At 39.8% G+C, this 18,889-nt stretch overlaps 1 protein-coding gene and 1 non-coding gene across 2 annotated transcripts in view; both read left to right on the plus strand.

Moving 5' to 3' along the window:
- s100a1 (S100 calcium binding protein A1) overlaps positions 1-18,889 on the plus strand; it is a 356,523-nt gene that overhangs the window by 300,705 nt on the left and 36,929 nt on the right. The gene's annotated exons all lie outside the window — the stretch shown is intronic.
- On the plus strand, positions 835-906 carry trnap-agg (transfer RNA proline (anticodon AGG)). The gene has a single exon. It is a non-coding gene; the product is annotated as a tRNA-Pro (tRNA).

Here is an 18,889-nt window from a genome sequence, read left to right on the forward strand (position 1 = left end):
ACAAAAAAGTCGTAATAATACCAGAATAAAGTCATAACTTAATTGAGGAAAAAAAAGTCATATTACGAGAATAAAGTCATAACTTTACGAGAGAAAAAGTAGTAATATTACGAGGATAAAGTCATAACTTAATTGAGAAAAAAAAGTAATTTTACCAGAATAAAGTATTAACTTTACGAGAAAAAAAGAAAATATCACGTAAAATTACTACTTTATATTGTTATGACTTTATTCCCCTAATACTACGACTTTTTTCTCTTAAACTTATGACTTTATTCTTATAAATATACGATTGTTTTCTCCTAAACTTCTGACTTTATTTTCATAATATTACCACTTTTTTTCTCTTAAACCTATGACTTTATTCTCGTAATATTTTTTTTTTTATTATTTATTATTTTTTTTTATTTATTTGCACATATATAAAACTGCATAAAATCAAAAAACAAGAATTGTGTGAGGAGAGGTCAAGAAGTAACAGGCTTATACAAAGGACCTCCCCCCAACCCCAGGAGAAAAAAAAACAATGACAAAAAAGGAAGAAAGATAAAATAATGAAATACATACAAAAGAAACAGTACAGAAAAAAAGGAAATATATCTAAACATATCAAAAGAGAATTAGACATCATTAATTAAATGTGATGATAATTTCCTTTTAAAATGTTCTGTTTGTGTTGATTTGGCTGCAGTACCATACACGTCCTGTAGATGGAACTAAGTTACAAGAAGTTCATCTGAAGAAGTCTGGAAACAGCTGCAGGAGAAGACAGAGGTTTTAGCCAACGTGGCATTTTGTGAAGTCAGAAACTGTCAGTTACCTCCATATAAATGTGGCTCGTTGGTCTAGGGGTATGATTCTCGCTTAGGGTGCGAGAGGTCCCGGGTTCAAATCCCGGACGAGCCCAAATTATTGCCAAAAGTCCTCTCACCTGGGTCTGTAAGAAGAGCATTACTCTTATTAATGCCAACTAATCATATTTACGAATATTTTACATGTTATTTTTCTCTGACTAGACATTGGAAGTTAAATGACAACTGGCAAGTATTTAATACTCTTATCAACATGGGAGTGGCCAAATATACTTGTTTTATGCAAATATATGTATATATTCATTATTGGAAATCAATTAACAACAAAAAACAATGACAAATATTGTCCAGAAACCCTCTCAGGTGCTGCGTTTGGCATAAAACAAATGTGCTCAAATCACAACATGGCAAACTCCAGCCCAACAACAGCTGTCAGTGTGTCGGTGTGCTGACTTGACTTTCACTTGCCCCAAACTGCATGTGATTATCATAAAGTGGGCATGTCTGCTTTTTTGTTCTTCACATTTTCCAGTAAGGTGCCATATTGCTTGAGTTCAACAATAAACCGATGACAGCAGGGTTTGGAGTCAGACCATGTGGAATGTACCAAGAATAATCAGAAGCTGAATAATATAGTCAATATTGCTGTCCATCCCGTAGAACACTAAATATAACATCACATCAAATACATTCATTCATACAAATAATCAAGCCTAAGGGCCCTATTTTAACCATTATATGCTATTTTAGCATACAATTAGTAAATACTGTTTATAATAAAGTAATTTTCATTACATTTTTAGGTAAATATTAGGGTAATTTGGCAGTAATTTCCAAAAGATTCAAATAGGTTACTTGCTAATTATCACCTTATTATCATGAAATTTGCGGACCTGTAAAATGAAGAGTCACCAAAAATGTTAAAGGATACTTCTTTAACTTTATTATTAATATAATTGTTGGAGCCTATTTGTTTGTTTTATTTTTGTATCTGTGGATAACACAGAGTGAATGTATGCATGCAGTTCTAGCATTGACCACAAGGCGGAACATTGATATGAACATTTAGCTCTCAGGTGATGAGGATCAAGTGTGTGTGTGTGTGTGTGTGTGTGTGTGTGTGTGTGTGTGTGTGTGTGTGTGTGTGTGTGTGTGTGTGTGTGTGTGTGCGTGCGTGCGTGCGTGTGTGTGTGTGTGTGTGTGTGTGTGTGTGTGTGTGTGAGACAGGAGGCCAACAGTTTATGACCGTGCCCTGCTGTGCCATGCCGTGTGTAACCGTATATGTAACTTATTGGCTTGGCTTCTGCTGAATGGAAACAGGGGAAGAACAATACACAGATGTCTGCTTGATTCTGGTGATATGTCTGTTACTACACACCTTATTCACAATATCAATATCTCCAATAAAAATATGCCTAGAGCTAATAATGTTAATTTCTGTCACATTATAATTCCTTAAAAATAGAATATGTCTGTAAAGGGGAGACTCGTGGGTACCCATAGAACCCATTTTCATTCACATATCGTGAGGTCAAAGGTCAAGGGACCCCTTGGAAAATGGCAATGCCAGTTTTTCCTCGCAAAAATTTAGCATAAGATTCGGTTCTCTTGTTTTCTCATTTTTTGATTCAGAAACCAGAAACGAAAACATTGTTTTTTCATTGTAATTTGTGTGTTTCAAGACAAAATATCTGTTATGACTGCTAACGTTTGACTTTTCAGTGCTACAAATAGTCTCAATCACTCTATAGTACAAACAGTTACTGCATTTTAAAGGTTTCATCGTAAAATGTTTGCTTTGTTTCTTGATATTTAACAAATGATATTACAAAAACATTGATGAGTTTGTCCTCAAAAGCGAAACTCTTGTTTACAAAAAAGCCTTGAAATGCTTTCAATAGCCACAAATAGCAGGAAACAGTGTTTCACATTTTTTTTATTATTATTTTCCACAACATCTCAAATTAAAATGAAACATCTTCGTAATTGATAACATCAGAACATCATATTTTCTGTTTTCTTATGTGTATTTCTTTTTTTTGTCAAATACTGTACATGCCCAGGGTCTCCGATGGACAAATAGGTTGCACCTATAGCCTACCAGGCTATAAAGGAGGACAGGTGGAGGTGAGTGTGAAACCAGCTTTCTTGCAAACACCAAGTTATTTGTAGCTACTTTATTTTCATTTGGGTATGTTAGCCCTATTTTTAGGTTTTATTTTTAAATTGTGACAAAATCAGCAGAAAAGCCAGATCATGGTTTTAATCTGTATCCAGTGTGTTGTTGTGTCTAACCAGCAGGGGGCTCCCTTTACCTACTGACTGTAAAACATTTGTCTCCTCTATTCCTGTCTTGTTTTACTTCCTGTCTCTCTGTCACATTAAAGACATCCTTTTTTGTAGAGCCAAAAATATGATCATATTAATACTCTGACTCCCTTCTCCACCTTTATTTCCTGTTTTTTTCCCCTAATCTACACCCATTTCCTCTCTCGCTGTGCCGTATTTCCTCAGATACAACACCGTTTCCTTTCAATTTAGTGGCCTTTGTTGACATTTCCATTTGAATTTGACATAACACCCTAATAAAAGGTGAAGATTACGTGAGCAAACGCACCCAAAGCTCGGGTTCATGCTTTTTTTTAAGCTGACCAGCCTCCATTATTTCCATGTGCTGCCAGTGTCAGTCAGATTTCAGGGCTGTCATTGTGGATCCTGTGAAACTCAGTGAGTCTCAGTAGTTTTGTCCAGACTTCCACAGTTGTCAGTCTCAGTTTGAGTCAGAACAGATATCTCCCCCACTCACGACTCGGCTTTAAGGATATATTTATGTAACTCACCCGGTTTCGGTGTCAGAGACCATAAAACAAGCCAGGGAGGTAAATTTATTCCACAAAAGCTGATTTTCATCACGACAGTGGCTTGTTTGGGTGAAAGCTGATGCTGACTTTCTGATGCTTGTGTGCAGTGCTGAGGTCCATGTTGCAGTTTTTATGACACCAAGTGAGCAATGCTCAGTGGAAATGGGGTTTGTAGAGCATGAAAGCACCAGAAACTGAACATTTATGGTTGGCAGTCTGTACAGGGTGAGACTGTGGTGGATGAGAAGTCCATCATCTCTTTAAAATGTGTCTCAGGGGGCTCTGAAATAATGACCTGCTTTTTACAAAAAATATTTGTTTTGTTTGATCAATAAGAAGACATTAAATAAAATTAAATTGTAGTTTTTAAGTGTAAATTGTAATTGGAAGTAAACAGGTGTAATAGGAGTACAATTCTAAATCGAGTACTCCTTTTAAAGCCGTTTGCACGGAAATTCATGAAAACTGATTTTGTGGGTTCTTACGAACACTTTCACAACCCTGCAGAACATTCGTGCAGGGAAAAAATATTCGGACGAACCTCGATTTCAGGGGCCTTCCGCCTGCGAAAAAAATATGTTTGACCAATGAAATCCTTTGTTCCAACTGATGTCATAAAAAATATTGCCGTTATTCTGCTCTAGCCATGTGCTTCTCTTTGTAGCAGGGAGAGTGTGTATTTTCGGAGCCTTGGAACAATGGCTGTTTGTTTTTGGGGTAACAGTCTATCAGACAAATGGGCTTTTTTTCGGTCCAATGGGAACAAATTTTAACTAGGCCTTTTGTTGTTTTGGAATAACAATGGGCTGTCCCCTTCACAACACCCGATAATGTATGACAAACACCACTACCTCAACAACCAAATACAGGACAATATATGGCTTGAGATCGCCCAGCAGCTGGGATACGATGAAGATAATAATGTAGCTGATATGCACTTGCTAATGTTATATGTTGGTCACGGAATGAGGCTAGCCACAACAGCTGGCGTTATCAACACATTTCTGGGTCTGATTAGTTTATGTATTGTGTAGTTAACGTTAGACCCTTTAGACAATCTCTGTCTGGATAGGTTTTTGTTGTGTGGAGTGGGCATGTCAGTGTTTAGGAGGAAACACATTAGGCCTCACTGATGAAAATAGAACATGGCAACGCAGATAATTTGCACTATGTGCATAGTTGTCATGCAGAAAATTCGCATTCGGATTTTCCGTATGAAAAACAGCTAATGTTAACCCATCTGTATTAACAGTAAACGCTCCGAGAAAGTGCGCCGGGAGTGTGGTTTCGTAGTTTAAAGAGCGAAAACACACACCGTGCGGATGGGTACAACAAACACAAGGCTTTCATCCAGGAAACCATTATCCCTCATACCTTTTTCACTCTCGTTGATCACAATGAAAGTCTTTAACTCTCTCATGCACACATGCTCACACACTACCCCAGAAGTGTCGGCTATCGTTTGTCTTTTCAAACAGGTGTGTGCGTCACCCTGTCTCTCTGATCCAGTGACCTCTGCCATTTGGCTCACGTTTGACTCTCAGTGTAGCACAAACATTTCCCCACCCCCCTCCTCCAGTCAGACACAGTACTTTCTTTTTTTCTGCTGATGAACAACGATGACTAAACTGCTTCACACCTCGCCCTGGGCTCTGTTCCACACGCTGTAATTACTTCAAACAAAAGCAGCCCACAACGCTGTGTGAGCCTGCGTTAATTGTTGCACGCAGCCCACAATGCTTTTCTTTCTATCTGCTGGCTCATCTGGACAGGAGATGGTTAGAGAAGATAACAAGTTAAATCTGTTTGTACTCCAAGAGTGTGTTTTTGTGGTGGGATCATTTGTAATTATGATGATATATGGCAATACAGTAATAGTGGCAACAGGTTAAAGGTAGGGTTGGTAATGTTCTTCAAAAACATTGTTGTTGTATTTCATGAAATTCTCTTAACATCCCGACAGCAATCAATAAATCAAATGCTCTGACAAAAAAAAAAAATCAGGTATCTGTGACTGTCCAGCCCTGTCTCCTAATCATTCATTTAAACTGCATTATGAATTATGTTATGAGGGAAACGTATTTTCTCGTTGATGACGTTTGTTTTTGACGTATCACAAATACGTTTCTAGTGATAGTCTAGTCCGGACTTTCGCCCAGGAGACTGCTGTTAGTGTCTCGTGTGAAACTAAAAGTCAACGTTCACTAGTAGCAGTTCGTAGTCATTTTAAGCCAAACCCTGTTTTTGTGTTTTTTTACTAAACCTAACCAAGTAGGTTTGTTGCATTTTTTGGTTTATTTTGTTTCAATTTGCAACATTAACCATGTGTATAAAACTGTTTAAAACGGCGACCGTAATACGGAAGAGAACATGTTTCCCTCAAAACGTAATTGTGAATGGAGTTTAATTGTATGGTAACATAATTTTGTAGGAGACAGGGTTGGGCTGTTGCAGGACTGTAATAATGAAATGATTGGACAGACGGCCAACGGTCAATTATTGCGTATTCTTGCAAGTTTCTCAGCTTCCTCATTACCAACCCGCTTTAATGCTACAAAGGACTGAATAGAGCTTTTTTTTAATCACATTTTTCAAGTTAAAGGAACAATATGTAACATTTCAGGGATCTATTAGTAGAGACGGAATGTAAAATTCATAACTGTCTTCATTAGTGTATAATCACCTGAAATTAAGAATCGTTGTGTTTCCGTTAGCTTAGAATGAGCCCTTCATATCTACATAGGGAGCGGGTCCTCTTCACAGAGTCCGCCATGTTGCTCCGCCATGTTTCTACAGAAGCCCAGAACGAGCAAACCAAACACTGACTCTAGAGAGAGCCTTTCGTGTTTTTTACATTACCTGAAGGCCGCCGTAGTTATCTGACACGTTTGTGAAATTGTGGTAATGTGAGCCGCAGAATGCAAAACTGTTGCTCCTAAAGTAGTGTTATTATGGTAAGGATGACCTCTGAGCGAGGCAAATGGCGTTACCACGGCTTTGCACTCGGCGGCTCACGTTACCGCAGTCTTGGAAAGGGGGGAGTGAGCGGAGGGGTACTCTGTTGGTTGCAATCTAAAACCACACCACTAGATGCCTCTAAATCCTATAAACACTGTACCTTAATTTAGACAAGCTGAAATACACAAGCAAATTTAAATTAGATTTGTATTGTACATAGATGCTTTCCTCTGAGGGAAATTTGGTTATCCACAAAACTCATTTCTTTGTTGCTGAAAAAAAGTGAAAAAAGATCACATGAGGTCAGTGGGTCCTTTTTAGAGACATAGTGCAGAATGATGAATTTGGGTCAAACTACCATGTGATTATGTTGTAAGTTGAAGTTGTATTTCCAGCATCCTCTTGGCTAACTCGAGTCGTAAATTATGCAGCCAAAGTGACCGGACTGTGCAAGGTTTGGGAAAGTTTGTCTTCAAGATTACAGCTCAAGGTCCTGAAGTTGTTAAGCTTATGATATAGTATCAGTCAGTGAGAAACATACATAAAAGTTTGGCCCTGAGGTGTCGTCTTTTCATCGTCTGCTCCCAGCTTGTTTTGTCTGTAAAATGTGAGATCAGAAGTGAGTCTGGGAGAAGATTTACAGGTGATGCTATGGAAAACAGGAAAGGTGATATTTGACTTTACACCTCACACACACATTTCTTACATAAAAGCCCTCATAGACAGACAGACATGTCTGGTAGCACTCAGGTATGACGACTGCGTCTCAACAGACGCGGTGACTCACACGCTCACAGCAGCAGTCCCATCTGGAAAACCAACCTGCGGGTGTAGAGATGTACACACAAACACACTGTCTGAGGATTTTCACATACTTACCTATAACTGCCACACCTGCCTGAGGCCAGACTGTGGCAACTAGTCTGTGGAAAGCATGTACACACACACAAACATGTACAGTGCAGTCTGAAAATACTTATTAAGGACACACTTCGTCATTGTTTTGTCTCCCCTGCAGCACATTTTATTTGAAATGAAAAGTGTAAGAGGGTGGAAAGAGCTGACTTTTAAAGAGGTAAGCCCTCTTTATAAATAGATTCCCCTTTTTCTAGACAATACACCAGGACAAGGATTGTAGAAATACAAACATTCTTCTTAACTGGCCGAGTAAGCTGATCTCAGTTCAACTGAGCGTGTATTTCACCTGCATAACGAAAGGCAAATGTTCCTCAAAACAAGCAAGAAGTAATGATGGTAGCAGTACATGGCCAGCAGAGCAGTTTGACATCAAATATTAACGGTTCTCTATACGATATCCAGAGCATTAATATAGCAGCAAATAACTATTAGCTTTGTAAAGAGATAGTGGAGTAATGTTTACCTGAACAGAGAATGAAGTCACTCTCCCTCTGTGTGTGTTGTAATCTGAGTTTCTCTGTGCTTTGTTTACGTAGCCGGGCCGGCCGACTAAAAAATGTAGTCAGTAACCTAATCCAAGTATCACAATATTAAAGTAACGTAGCTTGATTGATTACTTTCCGTTACTTTTGGATTACCTCAATACCAAATATGCAAATAAAGACGAGAAAAGAAATATGCTGAAATTTCGCCATTATTTCGTAAGTGTACAGGGGACCAACATCACAGTACAGAGCAAGTTCTGCCTTCCAGCTGTGTCATCATCCAAAGACTGGAATCATTTGACACATACTGTATGTGTTGCCAGATTTGAATTTGGAGGAGCAGCAGTATCCATATTAAATAAATTAAATTAACCTACATTTAAATTTCCTGGTTTGTTCTGTATTATATTTGCTGGACCAGAAATTTGAAGCGGTTCGCTCATTTTCTACAAACAGTCTTTTCACGCTGGGATGCCTCTTGGCAAAAAGAACAATCTTGATGAACTGGCAAGTGTGCAAACCAGCCTGCTTTGTGATAACGTGCACTGTACTGTGATGTTGTTCCCTTTTCTGCTACAAAATAATGGTGAAATTTCCACCCAGTGAAAGTATTTTTTTTCCACTAACATTGGCCACACTACCCTTTACCTGTGCGTGGCAGCTACCTCGCTGAATTGCTGCAACTTGCACACATGTAAGACTTTGTGTGAGACTTCTGTCGTGAAGTATTGTAATAGTATTATGTCGTTCTTTATATTAAAATGTATTTTAAAATTGTAATCCTGCTAATAATCCATATTTTTACTAAATTAATCAGTAACCTGACTACGTCTTTGTTTCTATAACTGTAACGGAATACAGTTACCTTTTTGTTGTATCCTAATTACGTAACACCGCTCCATGTATTCCATTACTCCACAAGCCTGCAAATATTACATATACTCTGCTGCAGTCTCCCAGCAGATAGCTTATAAATCTGAGGTGTAACATGTGACTCCTGACATCTAATCCTGAGACAAATCTTCTACCCCACCACAAAGAAAAAAAAAATCTGTAGTTAAAGGCACCCTGTGGAGCTTTATGACCACTAGTAGTGCTATGGAGCAATGTTTTTTTACAGTGGGTCCTCATTTTGTTAGTAAAGGAATGTAACAGTGCACCAACGAAGACAAGGTAGAAAAAGACTGCTGACTGGCAAACATGGATGTAAATAATGTAGATTTAAAATTCTTGAAAAAATCGTCTTTGCAAATGTTTTGTGCGTAAAGCAATGTGTTCAGTATCATCAGACACAATGTATTTTCGTAAAAAAAAACTCCACAGGGCTCCTTTAACGTGGCCCCTGGACTAACCTTGCAATAGTCTGACCTCTTATTTGATTTTCATTCAAAGATTAAGCTCAACATCATTTACGGCGCTACATGCAGCATTTTAAAGCAATGTCTATTTGTGTTGTATCATTACTAGAAACATCCGTAGAGGCTGCTAAGCTCTTCTCTAATGGTTCTTCTTGTTTACAATAATTATGCTAATGTCCCACAAGTAATGCGGTCCTATTAAACTGACTGGACGTTTCAGACCTACAGTTGCTGCACAGAGGTCATGTTTTCATGCAGAGGAGTGTGAGAGATTAGCTGTAACTTTACACCAGACGACACTCTGATAGTTTTATCAGCTAAAAGCAGGAGATCCCCAAAACAAGCCGGTCGTCAGTGTTAATCTCCAGTGTTTGCACTAAGTCTGTAGAGATAAGAAGGAGGCAACTTGATTTTTTCAACAAGGTCTAACTCTCTACTGGGTCATTATGACCTCCGTATTGCAGCCTGTAGCCTTGTTAATCCTCAAGAGATAATGTGTGGATCCCTGTGAAAGTGTGGTTTGGTTTTGGCTTAATTTAATGAAATGCTTGTCACTTAATATTCAGAAACTGGATAATTATAATCCTCCGAAATGTTACTATTTTGAAGTTGCGGAGCTTAAATAATGACAGCTTTATAATGATGCTTAATTTTGGATGTCTCATTTTGAAGTGAACTCACCACAAGTTATGAATAAAATCAGCCCCTTTTTTGCTTTTTAAAAGAAAGCGTGGGGGTAATTATTTAACTGGCTTGGCTCTGTCGAGGCTCTCTGAAATGTTTTATAGCGTTTTAGAGGAGGATGGAGGCGGGGAGGTGAATTATTCAAAGACCCACAATCCTCAGTCCCTCACCTCGCGTTAAGGAGGTTCTCACAGGATGTTTCATCCCTTTAATCTACAGGCTCAATCTCAGTTTAGTAATCTCGTGGCTCTTTAGGAACGGATTTGGGACCCCCTTTGAAAGGAAAACCTGCCTCCTATACCCCCTCTTTTTCCCAGCAGAGGGGTAATCTCTCGGCTAAACCACCCCCTCTGGCCACAAAAACACAAATATACACACACACACAGGCAGAGGCACGCAAACACAGAAACACACGCACACCCTGCCACCCATCATCTATCTCCATCTCTGTTGAAATCTGATCACCCATCTCCAAATGTAGGTCTGCCTGTCTCTGCTGTAAATAGATTGATTTTTCTGCAGCTATTGACACTCTAACAAGAGCTCGGGGCTTAACGGATTGTCCCATGAACACAAGTCAATACATTTTCAGTCAATATGTGTGGCTTTTTTTCATGTTCTTGTATGTATTTGTTGGTTGTATCGATCATTTCCACGTAGCGGAGGCCACCTACCGAGAGGAACGCTGAGCCTGTAGAACATGAGCCTTGGTATTTCCATACATGACACAGAAAATATAACTGAGCAGCTGAGATGTTTCTGACTCAGAAATTATAGTTTGTGGAGTTATTTTTAAGGCAGCGATGTGCCAGAGGGTTACAGTCCTTCATCAATCATGCTGCTTTTTCAAAGCTGGATTGTCAGGCTGCTGTTATGGTCGTTGTGGGCGCTCAGACAATAAAAGTGCTGGCGTGCGTGTGTGAGATCTTTACGTTGTATATTTGGGTGTTGTGGTTGCTGGAATGCTAATCGATTCTTTAGCCTTCCACGCAGTCTCTGTCAGGCTCGAGTTACTGTTGCTACAGCTGTTTAAGGTCGTTGTTCTTTGCTTTTGCTCCCGACCTGCAGCTACAACCTCTAAGCCTAAACACACACACACACACACACACAGAGCTCACCGTGAGAACCGACCCGACTCCAGCAAGACACTGAGAAGGCATTCAGAAAATGTCAGAATAAACGAAGTTCTTTGAGGATGATGGAGATGGAGATAAAAACTCCTGTCTCCTGTACTGTATATTTATACTTTAATGAGTTTCAGAATCTATAAAGATTATCAAGATCCTATGTCATCCATTAAGATGTCATAGTACTAGAAGTAGGAGTTCTAAGTCAAAGGTAACTAGGTTTGCCTTTTTATCTTTTTATCTTCTTTTTACCTTTTTCTGAGAAACTTCATTGGTTTTGGTGCACAGCAATTCTGGTTGCTTTTCGACCTGAAGTCTTCGATCTCACCGAGACGCGTCGCTAGAAACTAGCAAAACCATTGTTTTCCTATGGTACAGTGCGCCTGCTGTGTGCTCCTCTCTTGCGCCGCATTTTTCTAGCAGTTTTTAGATGCGCATGAAAGTTAAAATATTCCTAACTTTTCAGTGCCAGGTGCGGGGTCGTACCACTCATCAATGTCAAACTTGGCCTAGGCAGCCAAACAAATCAAGCAGGAGGCGGGCTACTTTACCACTTCTTTCTTGTTTTGATGACGGTATGTGGTAAGTTAGCTGTTGGACTGTGAGCGAGCTAGTATGTAAGAGGGAAGGGGGAATTCATATCTCATGTGGTGATAGTTTCACATTATTACACGGCTTTGTTGAACACTCAGTTCTGATTGGTCAATCATGGTGTTCTATGGTCTGTTATTTCTTTATAGTAGACCGTTGCTATGTATAACTGACCAGATGTTGGACTCTGGCGGACCATTTTTATGTCAAATTATTGATTTCTTAAGTAAGTAGCCGTGTAATAAGCGGGATAATTTGCAGCTAGCGGGTCATTTTTGTGAAATAAACCACCCTGTCAGGGTTTATTTCAGACATAGTTTGTTTTAACCCTCTCTCCTACAAAATCACGTTCCCATACAACTAAACTGCATTTTCAATTACGTTTCGAGGGCAACGTATTTTCTCCCAAAACAAAAATGTAACAAAACTACTTTGTTAGGTTTAGTAGAAACATCATGGCTTGGCTGAAAATGACTGTTTGTTACTTTATTAAGCTACAGACATAATTCAAATAGTGCAGCTGTAGCTCAGTGGGTTGAGCAGATTGTCCTTTAACCACAAGGTTAGCGGTTTGATCCCCAGCTCCTACTCCTACATGTTGAAGTGCCCTTGAGTGAGACACTGAACCCTAAGTTACTCCCCGGTCGCTTTACAACAGCCCACTGCTACTAAAATGCTTAGGATGGGTTAAATGTAGAGGTTGAATTTGTATATATATCAGGATTCAAATAAAGTTTAAGTTTAAAATAAGTGAACGTTGAATTTTGGTTTCACAAGGGACACAAACGGCGATCTCCTTGACCCAACCACCACCCCGACCTCCTCCCTATGCGGGCTTCCGCAGACTATCATTAGAAACGTGTTTGTGATACGTCAAACAAATGTAATGCCAAAATATTTCCCTCAAAACGTAATTCATAATGCAGTCTCGTTGTATGGGAACGTAATTTTTAGGAGACAGGGCTGTTTAAGCCGAGTGAACCCTTTACAGTTGTACCAGTTAAAAAAATTTAAAAGAAAAAATAAATGACATTTGCAGGGTTTTTTCCACCACACAGCCCTCGTACTCCACAGACTGATCATGCATCCGTGCCCAGCAAATCGAGCCTGGGGGAACCAGTGGCCCGTAACATAACCAGACAAGTCGGAAATTACACATTGATGCACAGCTGGAGACTCCACTGCTCCTGTTTCTCATCATGTATGATCAGTGCAGGTATGGAGACATGCAGGGTTGGAGCGTAGCGAAGCACACATCTATTCACAGCTATACAAGCCCAACTGGCTCGTCTTACACTCTCCTCTTCCTCCGCTCCTGCAGGAGCCATGCTCCCCTCCACCCAGCCTGTCATCAGGATGTCATTAAAGCCCCTCCGTCTCTCCTTCGGCTGGTCATTCTTTAATTTTTCCCTCCCAACACAAATTCCTCTCTTCCGTTGCACGCTGCTTCTCTTTGGAGTCGTCGTCCTTCTGTCCATCTCTATTTCTAACATGGGAATCTGTCTGGCTGGCTGTAGAGGTGGTGGGGTGAGGAGGAGATGTGACAGAGCAGACAGTGTTACTTGATGAGGAGTTGATGGAGGCTGTCAGGAGGTAGAGCTATTGTGGGACGAAGCTATTGTGGGGAGTTGGCATTTATGAGGACTTGTTTGTATGGATGTAAAACAACCAAATGAAGTGTGAATGTTAAAACTGTTCTCTGCGATCATTTCCTATTGTAAGATCACGCCCAAGCCATTTCTTAGCGAAACAAAGTAAAAACACTTTGCAAAGGAGTGAAAGTCTGATGGTGGGAGGTGGGACCAAAAAACAATTCATTTTTAACAAGTAGATAAGTGAAATGAAAACAGGAAAGATTGCTACAGAATTATTTTCATAATTCATAACATTAGCTTGGATTTACTTATAAACTAGGGCTGTCAATAGATTCAAATATTATTTATTATATATTAAACAATGACAAATATTGTCCAGAAACCCTCAGAGGTACTGCATGTAACATAAGAAATATGCTCAAATTTTGACAGGGAAAACTGAAGCTCAACAGGCAACAACAGCTGTCAGTGTGTCAGTGTGCTGACTTGACTATGACTTGCCCCAAACTGCATGTGATTATCATAAAGTGGGCATGTGTGTAAAGGGGAGACTCGTTGGTACCCATAGAACTCATTTTCATTCACATATCTTGAGGTCAGAGGTCAAGGGACTCCTTTGAAAATGGTCAAGCCAGTTTTCCCTTGCCAAAACTTAGCGTGATTTTGGATTGAACCAATGGATTCCTTAGGTTTTTTTTATTTCCATATGATACCATATATCTTCACTCTAGCTTTAAATCGGAGCCCGCTACAACCTAAAAATCACAAGTTGAATAAATGCGTTTGTTGTGGCGTGAAAACGAATTTGCGTTAAAGCATTACTATCGCTTTAACTTTGACAGCCCTAATATAAATCAATGAAACAATCAATCAAGTGTAAAAATCTTGTATATGGTCTACTTAAGGTTTCAAGGATTTATTATTGTCCTTTTTGTATTGTACAATACAGGATTACAAAGAGTATTTCTTCATCGAAAGAAGCGCAAAGAACGGCACTGGAAAAGATGTTTTCACTCTTCTCCCAACTGGTTTCGGGAAGAGTTTGATTGACAAATGGTTCATCCAATCACCTGCCAAGTATTTTTTGAAAGTGCATGCCCTTTTCCAAACAGTTTCCAATGACAGCTTCTCAGATGGTTCAGTGTAACAAACCATCTGGTGCGTCAGGTTAGGAGATTACAGCAGGTCTAATCCTTCCATTCAACTCCTGAGCTTCCTCAATGAAGTGACTAATTGTTCCTTTCTAGGACCTCCACACCTGTGTGAGTGAAACACTAAGTGGCCAGTTGGACACCTAGATCACTGACGCTTCAAACCCCTTGAGGAGACACCACTGTCATAGGGCATGACCCAGTCCCAAAGCTGGGAGTCAGATAAAAGCACCACATCATGTTTTAGACAATTAATTTCAGATTCATCTGCAGCCGTCACTCATTCAGTTTGAAGATGTTACAGAGCTTCATGTATCGCCTCGGACACATTACAGCAAAATACTTTACAATAGAGAGAAGTCTCCTTCCTGTGTTTCTATGTTTTACAAGAAGCGAACGACTTCAGACCACACTGTGTGATTTCTTCTGCTTGTCTGGCTTAAAGTTGAACATCACAGCCAATGTGTCATTTTGACCGCACTATGATTCACACTACTGTTAACGACTTCAGTGAAAAAAACAAAACACTCCCACAGCTCATCTTTGAATAGATCTACTGTACAAGGCTGCAGAGTTTGCTTTAACCTCTTAGCTTCTCTGCCTACAGTGAATGATAATCACAAAAATATTAACCTGTCTTTACATAACTCAAATATTCTGCAGTGTGTTACGTCATGGAGCTGCATTCCTCACTGGACGCACCGCTCAGTAATTCAGGATCTTGGCAATAAGTCATGAGAGCTCATGCTGACGGACTGAAGAATGTAATTAGAGGAAACAGACTGTATTAGACCACATTAGACTTCACAGGCAGTTCACATGTCATTCGCTGACCGATAATTTGTTTTCAAATTTCTTACCTGTCACTTGTGATCAGCATTGTGGATAGTTACCTTCAGATATAATTACTTCAATGAGTTTATTCTTGCATTTAAAATTCCTCACTTAGAAAATGCTGTAAATTGTTGCTGGTCTTTTGTATCAAATGTAACACAAGTCCATTGCTTTGCTTTTACATCAAGACAATATTATATTTGTAACAATGATGCCACTCTTACTTTTGTTTTTCCACTTTCACTGCTTTCAATACTACTTACAAGTAATGTGTCCAGGGCTTTTATTGTGAAAGGTAAGAATGGAAGGAGTGGATCTGGTCTGCATTTGTCAAGATTGAAATGTAATAAAGTTTGCTGTCCTGGTTCAGACTATGGAGCCTCCATGTTGTCTCATAAATATGTAGGACCAACTCAACCCGTTCTGCACAATGTGATTGGTTGATGCCTTTATTTGCAGTGCGAAAGCTCAGAAAAATCAACTTTGTTCAGGAAAAAATTGTCGCCTTTTTTGCAGCGTAATATTCACATTCTGTGTGAAATGACAAAAACAACAGTTCAAAAAAATATATTAACGTGCAAATTAATTGCACGAAAACGATAGTTTAGATAATGTTAGTAGAAAAGGAAATAATAAAAAGTGACAATGTCTTTAGATATTCCTGTGCAGATAACCAATCACACAAATGGGACTGAGTTATGGTTATTGTGGGGGGGGTTTTACACTGAAGAGTCAAGTGACACTTTGTTGAAATCAAATCAAACTATTCATGACATAATAACGGCAAAAACAAGTATTGGAAAACTAGAGCAAAAATCCCTAAAACTAATGCGATATCTCTGACAACACTAATGACACTAATGATTGACATGTGTTCTCCCGTATACGATACAATTAGACCCCGCAAGAGGATGATATGTCAGGTGGGGATCCTCTGTGGTTATTGAGGGGCTGTAATTGGCTGAATCCTCAGGGGAGGTCCTGCCCAGCGTGGCGCCGTGGTGATGGGCCTTCCCTCGCCCCGGCAACCAGACTGGGGTTAAATTAGGAAAGGCTAACCCCAGAACTGTGGCGGAGACGAGGGCGAGGTCAAATGCTCTGGTCTGCTTTGATGATGGTGGAGGTTGGAGGGAGCAGCAGACATACGCTCCTCATCGGGAGCCTGACGGACCCTGAGAGGACGGATCAGGACACTGATGTTGCTCCTGTTGTGTACATACATGTGGAGATCAAGCTAATTCATGTGCATCACCATTCATTCTTGTGTGCAAACAGCTTGACCCCGGCTCTGTGAGAATGCATGGGAGATGTAGCTAGTAAATTGTCCCCTGCATCAACAGTGCATCAACTGTAAACTACTTATGTGTTTTACAAGAATGGAAAAGCCCGAGGGGTGACTGCAGTAACAAACGGGAGCGGGTTTTAGCGAACGGTTATCTGGAGAGAGATGAGCAGCAGACAGTGATTTACTCTCCAGTCCTATACTTCTCTTGATGTCTGCCACTGCTGAGGCTGCATTCCTCTTCTCTTTCTACAGCCTGAAGGTTACAGTCTAACCCTGGACTCAGTCTGTCTGCACTGTAGCTGAGCTCAAAATGTAATCTGTGCTGCAAAGAAAAAGTTTTCACCTATACGCTTGAAGCATGAAATGTTTTTGACTAAAACAAATTAACAGCAAAAGGAAATTAATTTCAAGGAAATGGAAAACAAATTAGTTTGTTTAACATTAACATTAGGGACGCTGGAACATTGGTAGTCGAGATTCATCTGACAAACATTTCCACCTTGACCCCCTGAACATGTCTTACAGATGCTGTTGTTGCCTTAAAAAAAAAAAATCTTGGTTTTGGGCAGCCACAATGTTGGATTTTTGCAACCAGAAGTGACACAAGATAGTGGATCTAAAACACACATAGACTTCTATACAATCAGACTTCTTTTTGCAACCAGAAGAGTCGTCCCCTGCTGGCAATTAGAAAGAATGCAAGTTTAAGGCACTTCCGAATTGGCTTCACTTCTCAGAACCGGAGGTAGCCCACTGAATAGATGCTATCAAGTTGCATTGTGGGAGGGTTGAGTGTTTTTTGGAGCTTTACACATTGTGATTGTACCAGTCGCTGTTAAAGTGAACTATACGGGCATGTATTATAACGAATTACCGCTGCTTCCTCTGAAATCCATGCAAAAATCTGTGTGGCAGTGTTCGGTATTGACCCGAAGATAACTGCATGGTTTGAGGATTTTTGATGTTGTGTGAGGAGGAGGAGGAGGTGCTGAGGGAGACCATTTGAAGTTGTGGATGATTTGTCTTTTTAAACATACATTTTCCCAAACAAATTTAACTGGCCGTGGAACACATCAAAGCTGCCATCTGAAGAGGAAAAGGCCTGTCATTGGTTGTAGCCCGGCCATATTGTGAACATATGGTCCCAGGAGACGCTTTTACCCTGTTTGGTGAAAACATCAAGACCTGAAAGTGAAAGAGAGTAAACGAAAACCATAGGGGTGCAATAAAGTGACCAATAAAGAGACTGTATCGAGGAGTTTAGGTTATGAACTCCGCGCCCTCGTGGGAGTCGAATATCAGAGCCGGAGAAGTGTAGATGAATGTTTTCATGGATACAGACGTGGAGCGAGGGCCAGCTGTCGCCCTGATGTTTCTTGTTCCCACATGACTGGGAATAGATCTGAGTATGTGATTAGGCTGCTTTCTCACTACACCAGTGACCTAAAATGTTTCACGGTGAAGAACACGCTGCAGAATGTTACTGTAAAAGATGAAAGATGGATTAATGTATTGAAATTATAATAATTTTCAACTTAATTCTTTGGCAAGAGTGAAAAACACAAATTTTTGAAAATCTGCACACACCCATATTTTTGGACTTTGTTAGGGTGGCATGTCGGAGTTGTAATCATAGAGTCTGCCTGCTCTGGAACAGCAAGTTCTGTAACATCAAGTTCTCAAGTTTGACTCCTGAATAGCTATTTGCCCATCGACAGCTGTTTGGTCATCAAGTCGTTCAGCAAGTCTCTTGCCTGCCTGCATACACAGCGATCAGGCAGTATTTGCAGCTAAATGCATATAAATCAACTGAGAATTTGCAAGGAATATATTATCAAATGTGATAAAAGTAAAATTTTTAAGATAAATATTTTGGAGAGTCACCCCACATTCAACCTGGATTATTGTTGAAAATACTGAACTGTCTTACAATTAATGTCAGTAATGACTGGTGGGACTCCAGATCAAATTAGATGCAGTGCATAGTTAAAATACTGGTTTGCAACCAAAAGAAAGTTGACTTTGATCGCTGCTTGCCGCCCTGTTCAACCAACATCCTCATCTAACCGGTCAAAGATGTCATGTGGCTGACTGTGGATTTTTGATTTACCTCCATAGTTTTATAATAAACCTGTTTACTTCTTGTTATGAGGAACATCTGCTCTCAGAGGGACTTGCAAACTTCTCCAACTAGTGTGGGTGACTTTCAATCAATAAACCTGTAATTACA

This window comes from Sebastes fasciatus, chromosome 12 (genome assembly GCF_043250625.1).
Source record: "Sebastes fasciatus isolate fSebFas1 chromosome 12, fSebFas1.pri, whole genome shotgun sequence".
In the NCBI taxonomy this organism is placed as follows: domain Eukaryota; kingdom Metazoa; phylum Chordata; class Actinopteri; order Perciformes; family Sebastidae; genus Sebastes; species Sebastes fasciatus.